The sequence below is a fragment of the Bufo gargarizans genome, chromosome 7, assembly GCF_014858855.1.
Source record: "Bufo gargarizans isolate SCDJY-AF-19 chromosome 7, ASM1485885v1, whole genome shotgun sequence".
Lineage (NCBI taxonomy): Eukaryota > Metazoa > Chordata > Amphibia > Anura > Bufonidae > Bufo > Bufo gargarizans.
This window is the reverse complement of record NC_058086.1, coordinates 170,286,885-170,295,476: the sequence shown is the minus strand read 5'-3', so window position 1 is coordinate 170,295,476 and position 8,592 is coordinate 170,286,885.

Sequence of the window (8,592 nt, the reverse complement as noted above, 5' to 3'; positions counted from 1 at the left end):
TGCAGTGACATCATTGCGCCTGCTGGGAGGGCGCACAGGCCGGGGATAATCCTCAACTTGTCCGTTCTTCTATTCACCCCATCCGATGCCATGATGTCAGTGTACTGCGCCTGCTGAGAAGAGCACAGGCTGGGCAATGACAGACATCCATTACGTTCTGGGCCCCTCTGCCACACCGGGCCCCTGCCTGTCCTCCTCCTGCAGCCAGAGACAGGTCTTGTAAGAAGTGCAGAGGGTATGACTGATCTTCACTGTCGATAAGGTATATGGATTTTTTTTAGAATTTAGCATTCGCCTTGCTCAGAGATCACACAGGGACGTCTGACCACCGCCATGGTTTCACACCATCAGAAGCTAAAGCTGTATGGACCTTTCCAAAATATCTGCAGGATGCTGGGGAGAGGCGGCAGACTGTGACCTGTGCAGCAGCACGCCGCATGTCACAGGCATTGTGTGAACTGAGCTTATCAGAAATGATTGGTTGCCATTAAAATGACATCACCTACAGGAATCAGGAGATTCAGTGACAACCACCGAATGCACAGAGCCCCGCAGTTGTCGCCCAGCGCAGCCTTAGAACTTGCTATGCACTGACCCAGACACCTTCTGATATTTTCAGTGTCCCTCTGACCATAATAATATCTGTCTTTTCATATCTTTTCATGTCTCATTTTTTTTGCTTCTTGTTCACTTTCCAGTCTTAGGAAGTTGAAGTTGCCGTGGGAAGATGGAGCAGCACAGGAGGATCTGTCCGCGGGGCTGAATCATCCATGGATGAAATGTCAGGGAGAATGATCAATCATGGACTGGATGAGAAGATGAAGCCGCTGCCCAGCCAAGCTTAGTAACAGATCTGCCGAGCAGAAAGTCAATCTATTTCATGTATCAGCGCTGTTATTAGGCGGCATATTACCGAGGAAGAAATATGTCGAGGAGGTGAAGTCCGGCTTGGCAGAAGTTTGGGCACATGCACGGGGGCCCCTAATGCGCTCCTTCATTTGCCGAGTTTTCTTTGCTGGTCAGATCTAGAGCTCAGCCCGATATTTCCCATGATCTGAGCAGTTGCTGGAGGAGATGTGTGTATAATGTAGATTTCTTCTGTATGGACGGTGCTGCTTGTGCTGAATGTCTCGGGCACCATCAGGGTTGGATTTGGCATTTCTGTGACCCCAAGCAAAGTTATATCTGGGGGTCTGACCACAGCTAAGCCCCACTCGGCAGCACTTCTAAGTTTCGCCCGCCACGCCAGTAAGATGATGCCCCCTTATGCACCCCCTGACACAGTATATTGCCCATTTATGTGCCCTCCAATGCAATACGGTGCACCTTTGGTGTCTCCAAAATGAAAAGTCACCTGTCCCATGTTCCCATAATGAAAGGATGAGATCTCCTGCTGCAGATCTGCTCCGGTCTGTCTGGTGGCTCGCGCCATAATGTCACTTCATTGCGCCTGCCATCATACACTGCCTGTCCCAAGGTGAATGGTGGAGCTGACGGGTTCATGCTTCACCATTGTTTTCATCTCTATCCATATCCTCAGGACTCGCATACAGCTGAAAGTGGTTCTGCTGCCAGGAACACCCGGCTGCCGATCTCTAGGGCCCCACACAACTGCGTGGTCTGTATGGTGGCCAAATATGCCTATGGGCACCATCAGCTGTAGGATATTGGGATCTGCCTACACCACGCCTTCCTCAAATAGCTGATAGGCGGAGGTCCGGGGTGTCCGACCCCCACTAATCAGATACCAATGACCTATCCCAGGGATGGGCAAACTGCGGCTCTCAAGCTGTTGTAAAACTACAACTCCCAGTATGCCTACGGCTATCAGCCTACAGCAGGGCATGATGGGATTTGTAGTTTTACAACAGCTGGAGAGCCTATCCTATACAGTTGCAAGAAAAAGTATGTGAACCCTTTGGAATGATATGGATTTCTGCACAAATTGGTCATAAAATGTGATCTGATCTTCATCTAAGTCACAACAATAGACAATCACAGTCTGCTTAACTAATAACACACAAAGAGTTAAATGTTACCATGTTTTTATTGAACACACCATGTAAACATTCACAGTGCAGGTGGAAAAAGTATGTGAACCCCTAGACTAATGACATCTCCAAGAGCTAATTGGAGTGAGGTGTCGGCCAACTGGAGTCCAATCAATGAGATGAGATCGGAGGTGTTGGTTACAGCTGCCCTATAAAAAACACACACCAGTTCTGGGTTTGCTTTTCACAAGAAGCATTGCCTGATGTGAATGATGCACAAAAGAGCTCTCAGAAGACCTACGAATTCTCCAAATTCCTTGCTGTTCATCAGTCCACGGTAAGACAAATTGTCTATAAATGGAGACAGTTAAGCACTGCTGCTACTCTCCCGAGGAGTGGCCGTCCTGTAAAGATGACTGCAAGAGCACAGCGCAGACTGCTCAATGAGGTGAAAAAGAATCCTAGAGTGTCAGCTAAAGACTGACAGAAGTCTCTGGCATATGCTGACATCCCTGTTAGCGAATCTACGATATGTAAAGCACTAAACAAGAATGGATTTCATGGGAGGAGACCACAGAGGAAGCCACTGCTGTCCAAAAAACATTGCTGCACGTTTACAGTTTGCACAAGAGCACCTGGATGTTCCACAGCAGTACTGGCAAAATATTCTGTGGACAATTGAAACCAAAGTTGAGTGGTTTGGAAGAAACACACAACACTATGTGTGGAGAAAGAGGCACAGCACACCAACATCAAAACCTCATCCTAACTGTGAAGCATGGTGGAGGGGGCATCATGGTTTGGGGCTGCTTTGCTGCGTCAGGACCTGGACGGATTGCTATCATCGAAGGAAAAATGAATTCCCAAGTTTATCAAGGCATTTTGCAGGAGAACTTAAGGCCATCTGTCCACCAGCTGAAGCTCAACAGAAGATGGGTGCTGCAACAGGACAACGACCCAAAGCATAGAAGTAAATCAACAACAGAACGGCTTAAACAGAAGAAAATCCGCCTTCTGGAGCGGCCCAGTCAGAGTCCTGACCTCAACCCGATGGAGATGCTGTGGCAGGACCTCAAGAAAGCGACTCACACCAGACATCCCAAGAATATTGCTGAACTGAAACAGTTCTGTAAAGAGGAATGGTCAAGAATTACTCCTGACCGTTGTGCGCGTCTGATCTGCAACTACAGGGAACGTTTGGTGGAAGTTATTGCTGCCAAAGGAGGTTCAACCAGTTATTAAATCCAAGGGTTCACATACTTTTTCCACCTGCCCTGTGAATGGTTACATGGTGTGTTCAATATAAACATGGTAACATTTAACTCTTTGTGTGTTATTAGTTAAGCCGACTGTGATTGTCTATTGTTGTGACTGAGATGAAGATCAGATCACATTTTATGACCAATTTGTGCAGAAATCCATATCATTCCAAAGGGGTCACATACTTTTTCTTGTAACTGTAGGTCATCAGTATGAAAGAGTCGGAAAGCCCCTTTAAGGCTGTATGTAGGTGCAGTTCAGAAGGCTGCAGGTGTGGAGTGTTCTGTACTTGTCACCGAGCACAAGGCTCCGCATTCATCCAGGAGGCGGCTGTCACGGTAAAATATGGGCACATTGTATATAAGGAGCCTGGAAGCTCCTGTAAGGAGGGTATAATGGCCTCCTGTATATGTAATTTCCTCTTGTAAGACGTCTTGGCAGGATGTGAATGGCAGTTAATGAGCACAATGACTTATTTTTCTATTTAAGAAGCAGAAAACAACTTCTCCTGCCGCTCTGCAGAGCGTTCCCCACCAGCTCAAATCAACAGTAAATAGAAATCCTTGAGTCGCCCCTTCTGTAAAGATGTGGAGAATTCCATGTCACAGTCAGGCAGTAACAGTCCTGTAATCCGGCATCTGCAATCCCAGAATCTCACACTTTTTAGGATTTTTGGGGCTTTCCAGCCTAAAAAGTTCTACGCTTTTCTATGACAGCACAAATATCCTTCCAGAACATTTGATAATCCGGCGTCTCAATGTCGTCTCTCAAGCAGCTTTGCACGAAGGTTTTGTCACCCAGCTTTCCTTGAGTCCTGAACGGCAGGTCTCCCCTGTGATAGATCCCAAGCTCCCTTATCAATGCAAGGAATCAGACCTGACGTTCAGGAGTCTTGTGGAGCTGACAACTGTGAGGGGAAGAGATTTCTCACTAGGAGACGACAAGTCAAGGGCTGATCTTTAGTAATGGTCCGCTCCTGGACCTTCTACTACTGAAGGGGACACCTCCGCCCTCATGGCTCACACTCCCAATGTTACAGCTGGCACACAAACCTACAGGCGTATGGCGGTGGTAATCAGAGACTGTATGATGGTGATAATAAGACATTGTATGACGGTGGTAATCAGGGACTGTATGGTGGTGGTAATACGACATTGTATGACAGTGGTAACAATACACTGTATGGTGGTGGTAATCAGGTATCGTATGACAGTGGTAACCAGACATTGTATGGCGGTGGTAACCAGGCATTGTATGGCGGTGGTAGTAATCGGGCATTGTATGGCGGTGGTAATCAGGCATTGTATGGTGGTGGTAATCAGGCATTGTATGGTGGTGGTAACAAGGCATTGTATGGTGGTGGTAATCAGGCATTGTATGGTGGTGGTAACAAGGCATTGTATGACGGTGGTAACCAGGTATTGTATGGTGGTGGTAATCGGGCATTGTATGACGGTGGTAATCAGGGACTGTATGGTGGTGATAATAAGACATTGTATGACAGTGGTAATCAGGGACTGTATGGTGGTAGTAATCAGGCATTGTATGGTGGTGGTAATCAGACATTATATGACGGTGGTAATCAGGGACTGTATGGTGGTGATAATAAGACATTGTATGACGGTGGTAATCAGGGACTGTATGGTGGTAGTAATCAGGCATTGTATGGTGGTGGTAATCAGACATTGTATGACAGTGGTAACAAGGCATTGTATGGTGGTGGTAATCAGGTATCGTATGACAGTGGTAACCAGACATTGTATGGTGGTGGTAATCAGACATTGTATGACGGTGGTAACCGGGCATTGTATGGCGGTGGTAATCAGACATTGTATGGCGGTGGTAATCAGGCATTGTATGGTGGTGGTAATCAGAGACTGTATGGCGGTGGTAATCAGACATTGTATGGCGGTGGTAATCAGGCATTGTATGGCGGTGGTAATCAGGCATTGTATGGTGGTGGTAATCAGGCATTGTATGGCGGTGGTAATCAGGCATTGTATGGCGGTGGTAATCAGGTATTGTATGGTGGTGGTAATCAGGCATTGTATGGCGGTGGTAATCAGGCATTGTATGGCGGTGGTAATCAGGCATTGTATGGCGGTGGTAATCAGGCATTGTATGGTGGTGGTAATCAGGCATTGTATGTTGGTGGCAACAAGGCATTGTATGGCGGTGTAATCAGACATTGTATGACGGTGGTAACCAGACATTGTATGGTGGTGGTAATCAGACATTGTATGACGGTGGTAACCGGGCATTGTATGGCGGTAGTAATCAGACATTGTATGGCGGTGGTAATCAGGCATTGTATGGCGGTGGTAATCAGGCATTGTATGGCGGTGGTTATCAGGCATTGTATGGCATGTTTATTTGTGCACTCTATGGCTGTATTATTTGGTCACTGTATGGCCCATACTGTGTAGAAGATACTACGCGGGGCAGCAGCCAACCTGAGTCGAGCTCTGATCTTTCATTAAACAAGATACTTTCTACAAAATGTTCAAAGTCGTACAAGATACAAGAGATGAATGTGACGCGTGTTTCTGTGATTTTGCTCGGCTGTGTCACAGATCATATCAAACAGATTAATTGCATCTCATGTGAACAGGGCTCTGTCTGCCGAGCTGTAATATGGCGCTGAATTATAGAAACCCTCCGTATGATAATTCCGAATGTTGAATCATGTAGCAGTGAGAGCTGGCGCCATGTGAGAGGAGCGCCAGCCTCAGGTGACTACTCAAGGTTTGTTTGTATGGAGACCTCTCTAATTAGCAGCTCGCTCATCGTGTCTGCCAAAGTCCGCACAGAAGACCCTCCTATTATTAGGTGGTGTCATAAACACTGACATATTACCCCCCCCCCCGTGTCCGGCCCTTTAAGACCATAGCTAAGTCTGATTAACAGGTGCTAATTAAAGACTCTACTTCCAGCGCACATTTGGCTGCACGATAAGTTAGGTGCAAATGCTTTAAAAGCAGCTTTTATGTAGCACACGTCACCGGAGCAGGACCTCGCTTCTCTCATTAATAAAATTTGCAGTCTGAGGAGATGTGATGACAGATGAATGAAATCAGCATAAAGTATGACACAAAATAGTCTCAGGAGCGGCAGAGCCCGGTGCTCCGAGACCGACTGGAGCATGGCGAGAGCATCAACCCTCTAATCAGCAGGATCGGGCAGGGGCTGCATTGGAAAACATTCCAGATTATCGGACATGGACACAAAAATATGGGTAGAGACCACCAGGAAGAAGGCCTGCAGTCCAATGGTACTATACATCTAAGGCCTCATGCACACGACAGTTTTTTTTCACGGTCCGCAAAAACGAGGTCCGTGGGTCCGTGATCCGTGACCGTTTTTTCGTCCGTGGGTCTTCCTTGATTTTTGGAGGATCCACGGACATGAAAAAAAAGTCGTTTTGGTGTCCGCCTGGCCGTGCGGAGCCAAACGGATCCGTCCTGAATTACAATGCAAGTCAATAGGGACGGATCCGTTTGAAGTTGACACAATATGGTGCCATTTCAAACGGATCCGTCCCCATTGACTTTCAATGTAAAGTATGGAGTTCTTTTATACCATCGGATTGGAGTTTTCTCCAATCCGATGGTATATTTTAACTTGAAGCGTCCCCATCACCATGGGAACGCCTCTATGTTAGAATATACTGTCGGATATGAGCTACTTCGTGAACCTCAGATCCGACAGTATATTCTAACACAGAGGCGTTCCCATGGTGATGGGGACGCTTCAGGTTAGAATACACTACAAACTTTGTACAAGACTGCCCCCTGCTGCTTGGCAGCACCCGATCTCTTACAGGGGGATATGATAGCACAATTAACCCCTTCAGGTGCGGCACCTAAAGGGGTTAATTGTACTATCATATTCCCCTGTAAGAGATCAGGGCTGACAGGCAGCAGGGGGCAGCCCCCCCTCCCCTTCCCAGTTTGAATATCGTTGGTGGCACAGTGTGCGCCCACCATCGCCCCCCCTCCCTCCCTCTATTGTAATAAATCGTTGGTGGCACAGTGTGCGCCCACCATCGCCCCCCCTCCCTCCCTCTATTGTATTAAATCGTTGGTGGCACAGTGTGCCAACCACCATCGGCCCCCCCTCCCTCTATAGCAGTAACATTGGTGGCAGTGTGCGGTCTCCCATTCCCCCCCCCCCCCATCATTGGTGGCAGCGGAGTTCCGATCGGAGTCCCAGTTTAATCGCTGGGGCTCCGATCGGTAACCATGGCAACCAGGACGCTACTGCAGCCCTGGTTGCCATGGTTACTTAGCAATAGTACAATTGTAGAAGATTCATACTTACCTGCTTGCTGCTGCGATGTCTGTGTCCGGCCGGGAGCTCCTCCTACTGGTAAGTGAAAGGTCTGTGCGGCGCATTGCTAAAGAACTGTCACTTACCAGTAGGAGGAGCTCCCGGCCGTTCACAGACATCGCAGCAGCAAGCAGGTAAGTATGAATCTTCTACTGTTGTACTATTGCTAAGTAACCATGGCAACCAGGGCTGCAGTAGCTTCCTGGTTGCCATGGTTACCGATCGGAGCCCCAGCGATTAAACTGGGACTCCGATCGGAACTCCGCTGCCACCAATGATGGGGGGGTGGGGGGGGGGAATGGGAGACCGCACACTGCCACCAATGTTACTGCTATAGAGGGAGGGGGGGCGATGGTGGTTGGCACACTGTGCCACCAACGATTTATTACAATAGAGGGAGGGAGGGGGGGCGATGGTGGGCGCACACTGTGCCACCAACGATTTAATACAATAGAGGGAGGGAGGGGGGGGCGATGGTGGGGGCACACTGTGCCACCAACGATTTATTACAATAGAGGGAGGGAGGGGGGGCGATGGTGGGCGCACACTGTGCCACCAACGATATTCAAACTGGGGAGGGGAGGGGGGGGGCTGCCCCCTGCTGCCTGGCAGCCCTGATCTCTTACAGGGGAATATGATAGTACAATTAACCCCTTTAGGTGCCGCACCTGAAGGGGTTAATTGTGCTATCATATCCCCCTGTAAGAGATCGGGTGCTGCCAGGCAGCAGGGGGCAGTCTTGTACAAAGTTTGCAGTGTATTCTAACTAGAAGCGTCCCCATCACCATGGGAACGCTTCTGTGTTAGAATATACTGTCGGAAATGAGTTTTCACAAAGTGAAAACTTAGATCAGAAAAAGCTTTTATGCAGACGGATCTTCGGATCCGTCTGTATGAAAGCAACCTACGGCCACGGATCACGGACACGGATGCCAATCTTGTGTGCATCCGTGTTCTTTCACGGACCCATTGACTTGAATGGGTCCGTGAACCGTTGTCCGTCAAAAAAATA